Source organism: Vulpes vulpes, chromosome 11 (genome assembly GCF_048418805.1).
Source record: "Vulpes vulpes isolate BD-2025 chromosome 11, VulVul3, whole genome shotgun sequence".
Lineage (NCBI taxonomy): Eukaryota > Metazoa > Chordata > Mammalia > Carnivora > Canidae > Vulpes > Vulpes vulpes.
The window spans coordinates 85,205,814-85,219,145 of record NC_132790.1 but is presented as its reverse complement, the minus strand read 5'-3'; the positions used below and the strand labels follow the sequence as shown (position 1 = coordinate 85,219,145).

At 49.2% G+C, this 13,332-nt stretch overlaps 1 protein-coding gene across 8 annotated transcripts in view; it reads right to left on the bottom strand.

Moving 5' to 3' along the window:
• MRAS (muscle RAS oncogene homolog) overlaps positions 1–13,332 on the bottom strand; it is a 56,243-nt gene that overhangs the window by 14,964 nt on the left and 27,947 nt on the right. For 2 of the 8 annotated variants that reach the window (XM_072726980.1, XM_072726981.1), the window contains exon 3: positions 12,893–13,092. The exons of the other annotated variants lie outside the window; for them this stretch is intronic. The gene's annotated coding sequence lies outside the window, so the exon portion shown is untranslated. The remainder of the gene's footprint in view (positions 1–12,892; positions 13,093–13,332) is intronic. 8 annotated transcript variants of the gene reach the window in all.

Below are 13,332 nucleotides of genomic sequence, written 5' to 3'. Positions count from 1 at the left end.
AATGATCCACTTGAAAGTTTGCAAAGCTATACTGCTCTATAATGCTCTAGTTAAAGAGAAAAGCAAAGCAGAAATTACAAACAATTTAGAATTGAATGACAATGAACAATAATAAAACCTCTGGTTTGAGGCCAAAGTGGTACTCAGAGGAAAATTAAAGCTTTCAATGCACTTCCAAAAAACCGAGAGAGACTGAAAGTTAACTCAGCTTTTAAATCAAGAGGTTAGGCAAGGAAAAATAAAACCAAAGAAAGAAGAAATCATCAATGAAAGTAGAAACTAAGAAAATGAGAGGAAGGAAAAAGTAGTAGATATCTAAGAATCAAAAGCTGATTCTTTGAAATAAAAAAAAAAAGCTTTTAGCAATTCTTACTAGTGACAAAAAGAGAATAAAGACTAATAAGCCTTTGGAAAGAGGGAAGGCCTATGACTATGGATCCAGACATATATTTAATTCTGAGAGAAAACTATATGCAGTTTCGCAGCAAAAGAATTTCAATTCTTGATGAAATGGACAATTTAAGAAAATATAAATGAACAACACTGGCTCAAGAAAATATATAATACTTGAATAGGCCAATAATTTCCCATGAAATTGAAGAGACAAATCTCCCCCATGAAAGGCACAAAGCTCTTTTTATTATCACAAACTGCTCCAGAGCCCAGAAAATGAAGGAACTTTCCAGCTCATTGTAACAGCCCCAGCATACTCCTAATAACAAACCACCCAAGGGTGGCATGTGGTTGTGTGGCAACCGCCAGGCCTGCCCCACCTTTCGGGAAGGAGCAGCCTGGATGTGGGACCCCAAGAGGTGCATCAGTCATCCATTTGCCAGTCTTCTTCTGAGCACCTGCTCAGTGCCCACCACTCTGCTTGGTACTGGGGGTGGTTAAAGAATAAGCCGCGTCTCCCTATCAAAGTACGAAGAGGCTCCTTGGGCTGGTACTTAAAGGAAAAGAATAATGTGGGACAGAAAGTGACACATAATATCAGAGATCTAGGGAAGGGTTGGGGAGGTCCCTTCAGCTTGGAGGGATAATGCAAGGTGTTAGCCAAGAGGACATATTTATTTTGCCCTCGAAAGAATAGCATTTGACATAAAAAAAAGACAGGGTCTAGGGAAGGCCTTCCGGGCAGAGAAACAGCATGAGCAAGGGCCTAGGAAGCAAACACTTGGGGTTGGTTACGGGGCCGGTGTGTTGGCATAAAAGGTCTATGGTGGGGAACAGGCAGGAGAGGCCAAAGGCTGGGGCCCTTGGATCCTGAACTAAAATGTTTAGGGGCGCCTGGGTAGTGCAGTTGGTTAAACATCTGCCTTCAGCTCAGGTCATGATCCTGGGCTCTTGGGATCAAGCTCCAAACAGGGCTCCCTGCTCAACTGGGGAGTCTGCTTCTCCCCCTCCCGCTGCTCCCCCTGACTTGTGCTCACTCACATTCTCCCTCTCAAATGAATAAATAAAATCTTCTTTAAAAATGAGCTAGGGGATCCCTGGGTGGCTTAGCAGTTTAGCACATGCCTTCCGGTCCAGGTCGTGATCCTGGAGTCCCGGGATCGGGTCCCACGTCGGGCTCCCTGCATGGAGCCTGCTTCTCCCTCTGCCTCTCTCTCTCTCTTTCATGAATAAATAAATAAATCTTTAAAAAAAATAAAAAATAAAAATAAAAATAAAAATGAGTTAAAAACTTTTAACTCAGTGGGTACTGGGGAGCTACCAAAGGTTTCAGAGGGAAGAGATGCAGTCAGAGGAAGGTGAGTTTAGCAGCCAAAGAGGGAAGGGCCTGGAGGGGGAGGCTGTGAAGAGGTGGAGGAGGGGCCAGGGCAGAGGCAACCAGGGCATCAGCCAAGGCAGGTGTGCCTGAGTGAGGAGAAAACAGTGAATGGGGAGACACGGAAGATGCAGGACATGGAATGGGGGCCGAGGGGAGAGAGGAGAGTGCAGGGAGCCGTGGGAATTCTAATTGGAGCCCCAGCAGGGCAGGTGCCACCAAGGAGGAGCAGTCAGGGGCTGACCTGGGCCTAGTCCCTCCCCTCCACATACATACCCCAGAAGTGCCTGGGCAAGGCCCCCTGTCAGCCACTCCCTGCCTCCCAGGGGAGTAGGGGGCAGCTACACTTTTAAGAAATGATGTTTCCACCTGCATTTCCCACGCCTGATGGTAGGAGGACTCTGGAGACAGAAAGTATTAGTCACTGGAGAGAAGAGGTGTTGTTCCAGTGTGTGTGTGTGTGACAGAGAGACAGAGACAGAGAGACAAAAAGGCAGAGGCAGCCAGAAGCAACTCACTGTGGGAGGAGGGAAGAAGACAGAGCGATTTTGGAGACAGAGAGGGTGCATGCTGTGCAGCTGTGGGCCCTGGCCCAGCCTTCCCACTCAGAGGCTGCTGGGGGCCCTGCAGCGAGGCTGAGGAGGGTCTACATGGAAACCCCAAGGCTGCTCTTAGATCTTACGGATTTCAGAAGCTCAGCCCCACCAGCTGGTGTGGCATTGGGAGCACCCCCAGTAGGTGAACAGCAGGCATGCAGGGGCACCAGCCTGGGTCCTGGCTGGGCCTCCCTCCTTCCCCCGCCCTCTCTTCCTCTTTTTCCACCTCCTCCTCTTCTTCCTCCTCAGGGCTTCCAGAGGGAGGCACGCCCTGGCATGGGCTCGGGGCTCGGACACTGGCGGCGGCCCAGGGTACAGTCTGAGCTCTTTGGTTGAAAATAGGCCTGCCCACCACGTTCCTACTGGCAGCAGGCACTGTGCTGGGGTTTTGTACACACACGCCCTCTGAATCCTCTTCATGGCCTAGTACAAATGCGGAAACTGAGGCCCAGGGAGTTACAGGGATCTGCTCAAGGCCACACACTGGGAAGGAGGCCACTCCAACTTCCCCGAGGCCCAGCTGTCCCTGCCCATCCAGTCTTTTATCTTCAACCGAAGTGTGTGGGGATGGCCACCCAGAACCAGCCAGGCTGTGTCTCACTTCTAAGCCTTTGCACAAGCCATAACCTCCAATGAGGATGCCCTCTCCACCAGCCACCCCAGCCTCCCCTGAGCATGGCTATACTCTACGTCCTTTCCTAAGGGTCCTGCCTCTGACCTCTGTCTTTGAACCCTTCCTATTGTGTGTGTCCTGGGTTCTAGGAGTTCTTTGGGGTCTCCAAGTTGGTGCCTCTGGGCCTGGCTCAGCTTCCCACCGGGGGGGTGGCGTTCCACAGGACGGGGTGGGAGGGGAGCCTGGCTTTCATTTCCTTGGGTCTCTCGAAAGCTTCAGCACCCAATGCAGGTTCAAAAAATACTTGCAGAATGACTAGATGAATCACGTGCATGCTATAGGAAATGCAGTTGCCTTGTTCAAACAGTCCTTGCCAGCTTTAAGGGAAATCACAAAAAAGTGACTTTTTGACTTGTGTAATGCACCCTTCATGGTGAGGAAAGCGTTCTGGAATATGAAACAATACAGAAAACAATTCCCAGAGATATATGTCTCCAAGGACCATGCCTGGTGTTTTCTTTCTCTAATCCACAGACCCACAGTGGGAGGCAGGAGTGATCGTGTCCATTTTACAGGGGAGTCAGGTGGGGAAGCCTATGCTCTTCCTTGGAGAAGACTCCAAGAAAAACATGCCACCTAGTCGAGCATCGGTAGTGATGTGGGCACTTGACTATTTTTCTTGTGCTCCCCTTTCCGGGTAAGAGTGCATATGGAGTGGGCTGGGCGCCAGGCAGAAGGACTAGACCCATTGACCATGTACTGTTTCCAGAAAAAGGGCTGCTTTCTTCTCCAAAACACTGGCAGGGTGTGGAAAGTCAGGCCACCTGGGACTTTCTAAGGGGGAAGGGAGGCTAAATACTGCGGCTGACGCGGCTGGCTCCCTGGCGATGGGGAAGCTTCCCTCTGGCAGTGGCCCCAGCGTCAACTCACTGACCTCAGGATGGCATCAGGGGAGAAGTGCTGGCCACCAGCCCCAGGGGATGCTTGCTTCCAAGGCCACACTCCTGCTAGCTAGTGGAATGGGGCAAGGAAGCTTCCATGAGGTCCCCGGATTCCCTGGCTCGGTGAACACATCACCTGTGTGGGTACACATTCTTTCAGGGAGATGGTCCACAGCTTTGTGGAATTCTCTGAGGAGTCAGGAATGCCCCCACCCCCCAAACAAATGTCACTCTTGGGAGGGAAGAGAAGGAAGGGGGGGGGGCGTCTCAGTTGTGTAACCAGTTACATCTCAGAGAGGGACAGTAGCCTGGGAGGGGCCTGGCAATGGAGGGGAACAGGAAGGCAAAGCGCTGGCTTGCAACCCCATTTCCTCCTCTTAACCACTCAGGGTGAGGTGGGGAGGCAACATTTTACAGGTGACCTGCTCGGGTTCACACTGCTAGTGAGCAGGAAAGGCAGATCTAAACACCAGGCTATCTGGGGCCAAGCCTTGCTCTGTTCCTGGCACCAGCCTATCTTTGAGTGAAGAGCCAGCAGAGTCCTTGAGGCCTGTGAAGGGCAGGTCTAGACAGAGGGGGTGAGGACAGAACACTGAGGTGTGCAGAGATAGAAGACAAAGGCCTGGAGGCGATGCTTCTGACACTCACCCCACCTGTTTACCCCAAACCCTCCACCTACTTCACACCTGCCAGACCACAGCCACGGCCATGCAGTGGCTGGGAGGAGAGAACTCATGGCTATGCACCTGCTTCCCTTTAAAGTCCCAGCATTGACTTTTGGGGCCCTTAGATCACCCAGCAAATCTAAACACATTCCCATCCAGTGCTCTCCCACTCCGGGGCCACGGGGCCACCGTATCCCACTGCCTCCTCTCCTCTAGCTTCTACTCGCTGCTGAGGGTGTGAAACAGAGATCACCAGCTAAATTCCACATCATCCCACCTCACAGACTGGCACACTGCGGGGGTGGGGGGGCAGGGGAAGCAGGTGCGACCACGGCAGAAAACAATTCTGAGTTTTCCTCAAAAAGCAAAACGTAGAGTTACCATATGACCCAGCCATCCCACGCGCAGGGACATACTCAAGAGAAGTGAAAACAGACCACACAAAGACTTGCACAAGAATGTCCACAGCAACATTATTCACTGAAGCCCCAAAGTGGAAGCAACCCAAACATCCACCAGTGGAGGAGCAGATAAAGAAAGCGTGATGCATCTGCACACCGGGATATTATTCATGTGTTAAAAGGAATGAAATTCTGACCAGTGTTACATGATGCACCCTGAAAGCAGCCTGCAGAGTGTGCAAGAGGCCAGCCTCAAAGGCCGCTTACTCTATGGTGCTGTTTATATGAAGGGTCCAGATCAGGCCAATTGGTAAAGACAGAAAGTAGATTGGAGGTTTTAGGGCCTGGGGGAAGGTGGGGGGAATAGGGAGTTGACTGTTTTAATGGGGTAAGTTTTCTAGGGGGAGGTGATGAAAATGCTGAGGAATCAGTGGTGATCAAGAGCATGCCGATTTGTGAATAATCAGCAGTTGTGGATGAACAACTGTGTACAGATACTAAAAAAACACTCGATTGTACACTTTAAAGGGGGTATTTTACTGGTGAGTTACATCTCAATTAAAAACGCTTGCATGAGGACCCTCCTCCCTCTTTTCTCTGCAACACACACTCTACCTGTCTTCTTGCTGTGGGGGATGACCTGGCCCTGCTCCTGTCCGAGACCGTCCCCTCCACCCGGCCACTGGGCCCTGGCCTCTGTCACCCAGACAAGGACACTGCTGCTACTGCAGCCCCTTCCCTCTCCAGCATCATCCATTTCTCTTTTGGTTTGTTTCATCAATATGTAAACATACTATAGTTTTTCTCACCTTAAAAAAAAAAAAAAAAAAAACCAGAATAAAATAAAGCCAAAAAGTAAAAAGTAGAAACCCTGCCCCTTGACCTCACATCTCCTTCCAGCTACTGTCCATGTCTCTGTTCCTCTTTCCAACCACACCCCTTGACTTGTCTATTCTGCTGCCCGCTCTTCCTCCCCTCCACTCTCTCAAACATACTATATAATCAGACTCCCATCGCTGATCACTCTATCAAAATTGGTCTTGTCAAGTCACCAACAACCTCCATGTCACTAAATCCAGTGGGCATGTCTCAGTCCTCATCCCACTGTGCCATCTGCTGACACTGGAAGTGGTGGATGGTTCCCTCCTTGTCAGAGAGCCTTCTTCACTTGGCCTTGGGACATCACTCTCTCTCGGTTCTTCTCCTATTGCCATGACTGGTCCTGCTCTGTTCCCTTGTCTCCCTGTCCTCTAAACATTGGTGGGTCCCCATGCTCCGTCTCAGGACCCCTTCTCTAAACCACGTTAACCTCATTGGCCATCTCTCCTCACATGGCATTACACGTCCGTTCCCAAATTTCCATCTCCAGCCTCTACATTTCCCTTTACTCCAGACTCCAACATCCAGCTGCCTGTTTGACTTCTATTTGTATGTGAGAAAGGCACCTCAGATTTAAGATGTCCAAAATTAAACTCTTGATTCCCCTCCCAAACTTGCTTTTCATCAGTCTTCCTAATGTTGATAGACACAGCTATCCTACCAATTGTGCAAGCCAAAGATTCCTCTCTCTTTACCCCACCCCATGCCATATATTCCATCCACAAATCCTGCTGTTTCCTCCTTCAAAACACATCGAGAAGCGGACTCCTTCTCCCTACCTCCTTCAGCGGTGCCCCAGTCTGCCTACCTTCTCAATGGGTCCCTCTGATTCTGCCCTGGTTTCCCTGTGGTCTATTCTCCACTCTTCCTAAAACAGTCAAACTATGTCCCTCCTCTACTCAAAACTCCACTGGCTTCTTATTTTTCTACAGGGGTCTATGAGATCAGTGCCTCCCAGCTCTCTCTCTCTGACCTATTAGCACCTCTTCACTTGCTCTGCACCTTGGCTTCCTACCTATTCCCCCAAAAGGCCAAGCTGACTGCTGCCTCGGGTCCTTTCCACCTGATGCTCTCTCTGTCTGAGCAGATTCTCTTCCTTCAGGGACAGGTACAGCTTTATCTTTCTGTCTCTGCTTCTACATCACCGTATCAGAAAGGCCTTCCCTGACTAGCCTACGTAAGACAGCAAGCCCTTCCTCACTGTTTCCTTTACTTTGCCTTATTCTCCTTCATAGCATTTATCATCCCCTGACACATTACATGTCTGTTTATGCTCTGTCCCTCCCATTCTAACATAAGCTTCATGAGAACAGACACTTTACTTTGTCAAAAGCTGAGTCCTCAAAGCCCTAACGAGAGCCAGGCACATAGCAGGTACCCAGGAGTGTTTGTTGAACTCATCTGTGTACACGAAACTCAGGGGCCAGTCCACACATCACTGGAGAGGAGAGGTTGGTCGCTCCAAGTCAGGGGCTCGTGTCTCACTCCTGGAGCTCCCCAGAAGCAGGCAGATGTGTTGGTGGCCTCTCATCCGCACATGTGATAGGGCCTATCTTGAAAGCACCAAGCCACCATCATAAAGACTAATATAAATCAGAGCAATCACAGCAACAATAGGCATCTCCTGAGGTTTACTATGTGCCAATTCCCTCACAAAGTACCTTATTCCCTCCCTCACCCTAAGTAAGTGCCAGCTCCAAGCTGGCATCAGATACCATGGTGGGCAAAGGACAGCCTCCCACAAGGAACTTATATTTTGTATCATTTCATTTATTCTTTGCAACAACTCTGAGGCTATATCCCATTTAGGGCACAAGCCTCACCAACTGAGAGCACTCAGTCTTGGTCCAGAGACTGTTGGTGCCCAAGGGAAAGAAGAATTCACACCTAGGGCATGGTGACAACAGGCTGACAGTGGCTATGCTGGGGCCCTGGGCCTGGTGGGATTATGTAACACATAAGAAGACAGGTAAGATCTCAAACTTACTAACCTGGCTGCTGCACTCAGCCCAAATAGGTCACATGACTAAGAGCAATCAGCATGAAGTTCTGAAGTCAGGGCAAAACCCAAAATTAACTGCAGGAGTATAGGATCTGTCAGCAATATGAGAGGAACCCCACCTAGGGTTTAGAGTGCAAAATCCCCAGGACTGAGGTGTGGCTGTGTTGTGCCTTTGAAGGGGGAGGGGTGCACGGTGCACACACCTCATCACGCAGCCTTGCTGAGCTGACTCCAGGACATTGGCTGATGCGGGGGCCCCTCAGCATCCAGGCTGGGAGGCCTAAGCTGGCACAGAGCAAGACTATCCTTCACTTCGGGGTTGGAGGAATGGGGCTTTCATCAGCCATGTGACCTCGGAAGTGCTATTTCCCCTCGATGAATCTTGGTCCTCCCCCATAGGGGCCTGACCCATTTGAGGGCTGCTAGGTAGGCGCTGGAGCAGAGGGCGGGGCCCCCGGGGGAAGGGCCCTCAGGGACACAGGACAGCAGCAGTAGTGATTTTCCAGTGGCACCCAATGGCATGGACGTAGCTCACCATTTTATCAACCAACAGGGCAGTGCGGGCGCACACTGGCTGAGGTGTGGCTGTGCTCAGCGGGAAGGTGGAGATGCCAGTCTCCATGTGGCAGAGCTATTACAAGGAGAAAATAGAACAATCCCTAAAAGCCCTCAGCACAGGCTTTGGCCTTCCAGAAAAGTCTGGTCGGGAGACACTGCTCCCACTGCTAGGAACCAAAAGGAGCCACAGTGAGAGAGGGTTCGGGAGGCAGATCTGGCTTCAGGGTACCAAGAAGCACTGCCCTAGGCACTGGGAGATCAGTGAGTTGCACGTTACTGGAAGTGAGCAAGCAGTGATGGCTGATGGAACCAGGATAAAGGGTTAGGCAGGGGCCTGCAGGGCTGGATTTCATAATCTGGGGCCAGTGGCCATGTTCCCTAATAAAGGGAAAAAGGGAAATTCCTCCCATGTCACTGCCAGTCAAGAAAGTGGAGGATGGCTGGAAGGTGGATGGATAGGCCAGCTCTGTCTCTACCCCATTCTCAGTTGGGGGCCCATGGGGAAGTGCTTACTCTGAAGCTGGCCCCCCAGTAAAGCCTCTAAACCAGAAGCTTGATAAACTCAATACATGTTCGTTTTCCTCTTGCTGCCCTTCCAATATCTTCCTTCCCTCCCCCTGCCCGGAAAGAATGTGGATTCAAGTGTTCAGGGAAAAGCCAGGTCCGGGCTGCTCCGAGAAGACAACAGCACTTGTGTCTGAGGTTTGGGCAGAAGCCAGGGTGGAAACGTCCCAGCTTCTGAGGGTGCAGGAGAAGAGCTAGAGCTTTACTCTTTGCAAAGCCCAAGCTGTTGCTGGGGACACAGGGGGACAGAGTGGCTGCAGAGCTGGGCCCAAGAGCTGCAAGTGGGAAGAGGCGTTAGGAAGTTCAGCGCCACTGCTCTTCTCTGCTGGTGGAAGGAAGATGCAAGGTTGGGCAGAGGGCAGGACTGGGAACCATATGGGAGAGGAAGCTCCGCAACACCTGCCCCTATTATAAGTGGGCAGAGATCTGGTCAACATCCTACCCTGCAGGACCAAGGTTTGGGCCAAATGGGAGGCAGCCTGACAGGATGGGGTGGGGGGAATGTGCTGGGCAGAGCCATGAAGCCCTGGGCCTGGCTCCACCTCTAGCTGGATCTGACCCCAGGCAAGTCACTTCACCTGCACCAGTCTCCTCAGGTATAATGGGGGTGGGGGTGGGGGGTAGGGGGTGTAATACCAAAGAGCTCAGGAACCTTGAGCCCTGGCCTAACAGAAAAAAAAAAAAAAAAGGCACATGAGGACTCCAAGACAGAACAACTGAAGGCATAGATTAGAAAAGGTATGTGTGCACAGGATCAGTATTGACAAGAGCCAAAAAGTGGAAGTCACCCCCATGTCCTTTGCTAGATGAATGGGTAAACAAACCGTGATATCCACACAGTGGAAAACTGTTCAGTCTTAAAGAAGAGATGCTGACACACGTTATAACATGCATGAACCTTGAAGACGCCGTGCTAAGTGAAATAAGCCAGTCACAAAAGAATGAGTACCACAGGTGTCTGCACAGAGGAGGTGCCTGGAGTGGTCAACCTCAAAGAATGTGAAGCGGTGCTTGCCAGGGGCTGGGCAGAGGGGAGCAGGAGTTCCTGCTGAGTGGGTACAGAGTGGCAGGGGGACATGAGGAAGTCTGTGGATGGACGGTGGCGGTGGCTGCAGAACAGCAGGGATGTACTTAACGCTGCAGAGCTGCACACTTATAAATGGTCACAATGGTACGCTTTATGTATATTTTACCACAATAAAAAAAAACCCCACAAGAATAAATACAAAACTTCAAGATGCTGCCTAAGGTTTGGTTCTTCCTGATGCATGAAACTTGAGAACTGGGGTATGGTGAATCCCATAACTGAAAGCCAGTGTGAGGTAGGGGTCCAAATTCAGAGGCCAGAAGAGAGAGCTGGAGCACTGGGAGGTCAGGGGGCTGGATGCAAGCCCGCAGCAGAGAGGTGGGCACCAGACAGTGAGGAGATCCTTCCAGAAATGGGCCTGCAACAATGACAGGTGAGACAGGGGGGGGGGGGGGGGGGGGGGGGTCCCAAAGTCCCGGGGAAAAGAACTCAAAGCAGGCTTGCTCCAAAGCTGGGGGTCCCAAACACTGGGGAGCCTGCCTGCCCGCCCCTGCCATCTCTTAGATTCTTGGAGAACCAGGGAAATGAGGTCTCTTGAAAGAAAGCAAGAAACAAGTTTGTAAGTAACCAGGAAGCTGTGAGAATCCTCAGTGTGGCAACCACAGAGAAGGCTTTTTGAACAAATTGAGGAAGAGCACACAGCCCTCTGAGGGGGCCTTGGGAAGTTGTAAGAAGGGCAGGTAAGGGTGTCTGTTGACCCTGATAATCCAGGCCACAGTCCCCTCTCCCCCGCCAGGATTTCAGCCCCCATTCCCAGAGGCACAGGGATCAGAGTGCAAGGTGGGAGAGGATTTTCCCACCCAACCAGAATAACAGAGAGAATCCAGGAGACAAAGGGGGGTAGTTTAAGCTATCACTAGCTATGCAAATCTCCCTGCGCTTTATTTTTATGAAGATAACAACAGTAGCAAGCACAACAGTGTTTTAAGGATTAAAAGAGAGCATATACAAAGTGCTTAACATAGGGCTTCCACAGTGTAAGTGCTCAATAAATACCATTGCTGCTCTCATAATCCTCCTCCTCCTCCTCCTCATGATCAAGCTGTCATGTTTTTGCTCTTTCTGAATATGGAAGAAGAGCAACTGCAGAGTTCAGAGCACTTGGAAGGCATTCCAGGCTTAGCACCTCACTCAGGATGGTAGGGCTCCAGGGAAGCAGGATGTCAGGGCTCTGGATGCCCTGGGGAAAGTCCTGTCTATTCCAGGGCTGCCAACCACCCCAGAAGAGTCTAGCCCCAGAAGGTGTCAGAGTTACACTTAGGCCTAAATACAACCAGCTTTTGATTAAAGTTCCCAAAATATGGGACATCCTTTTAAATTCCAGACTAATTAATATTTAGCTGTAATGTTTTAAGCCTTCCTTTTCTTAATATGAGACCTAATTGGGTGGAGAAATGTACTAATCTGGGCATCTCGTATCTGAGCCTGAGGCAGGCCCTGGTGGGCAAGGCCCTAAATTAGGTTTGATTCAGGTGGCAGGTTTAGAGGCATAGCACCCAAGGGGAGCCCAGATGCTGCGGAACAAAAGCTTTGCAAGTTCATGCTTATAAAATAATTTGACCATGCATCCCTTTTCCTTACTGCTGCAGCTGCTATAAATGTTATCACAGGGGCACCTGGGTGACTCAGTGGGTTAAGCAGCTGCCTTCGGCTCAGGTCATGGTCCCAGGATCCTGGGATCAAGCCCCACATTGGGCTCCCTGCTTAGCATGGAGCCTACTTCTCTCTATCCTCACTGCTCATGCTCTCTCTCACTATCTCTTTCTCTCTCAAACAAATAAATAAAATCTTAAAAACAAAACAAAACAAAAAAAAGGGAAAAGAGTCGATCAGGGGGACAGAATGATAAGAGCAGGGTGGGTACTAGTATAGATGGTTTCGGCAAGGAAGGCCTCTTTGATAAAGTTAACATTTGAGTGGAGACCTATGCAAAGTGAAATATATATTTCTGAAGGAAGAATATTCTTGGCACAGAGAATACCAATGCAAAGCCCCTGAGGTGGTGCTTGGTTCCTGATGAACTATTCAAAGTTTCAGGGCTGCAGATGAACCCCTGAAGGATGGTGCTTTTTAAAATTAAGATACAATTCAAATACTATAATATTCACCTCCTTTTAAAAAAAAAGATTGTATTTATTTATTTATTCATGAGAGACAGAGAGAGAGGCAGAGACACAGGCTGAAGGAGAAGCAGGCTCCATGTGGGGAGCCTGATGCGGGATTTGATTCTAGGACCCCGGGATCACGACCTGAGCCGAAGGCAGACGCTCAACCCCTGAGCCACCCGGGTACCCCCAACATACACCTTTTTAAAGTACACAATTCAGTACAGATACAAAGTTGTTGCATTTTTAAGAAAGTAACGATTTGAAAAAAAAAGTAACGATTTGATACTGGTTCTGACCACGATGGAGTAACAAGGATCAGATTTATCTTCTTGCCTGAAACAATAAAATATCAGACAAAATAACAGACATTCATAGAACACTCCACCCAACGATGGCAGATTACCCATTCTTTTCATGTACACATGGAACATTTACCCAGAGACACCAAATCCTGGGTCATACAAGAAGCTTCAGTAAGTTTACTGTATGTTCTCTGACACAATGAAAATAAAACAGAAGCCTATGACAGAAGGGTCCCTGGAAAATACTTGAAAACTAAATATTCCTAAATAACCTATGGGTCAAAGATGACCTCAAAAGGGAAATTAGAAAGTATTTTGAACTAAATGAAAATGAAGACACAGTCTATTAGAATAGGCGGGATGCTGCTAAATAAGTAGGTGGGAGAATTTGTAGCATCAAATGAATACCTTAGAAAAGAAGAAACGTTCCAATCGATGACCTCAGCTTCCACTTTAAAAAGAGAAGAACAAATTAAATCCAAAGTAGGCAGACAAAAGGAAGTAATGCAGGGAAGAGTGCAATCAATGGAACCAAATGGAAAAAGTCAAAGGACTCAAGAGCTGGTTCTCTTGTGAAAATCAATGGTATGGCTCCATCTGTAGCCTGCCTGATGAGGGAAAAAGGAGAAGACACAAATTAACAAGATCAGGAATGAGAGAGGCAACATCACTACAGGCCCTACCAATATTAAGAAAATAATAAGAGACTATCATGAACAACTTGATATCAATAAATTTGGTAACTCTGATGAACTGAACTTTTTTTTTTTTTTTTTTAAAAAGATTGTATTTATTTATTCATGAGAAACACACACGCACAGAGGCAGAGACATAGGCATATGGAGAAG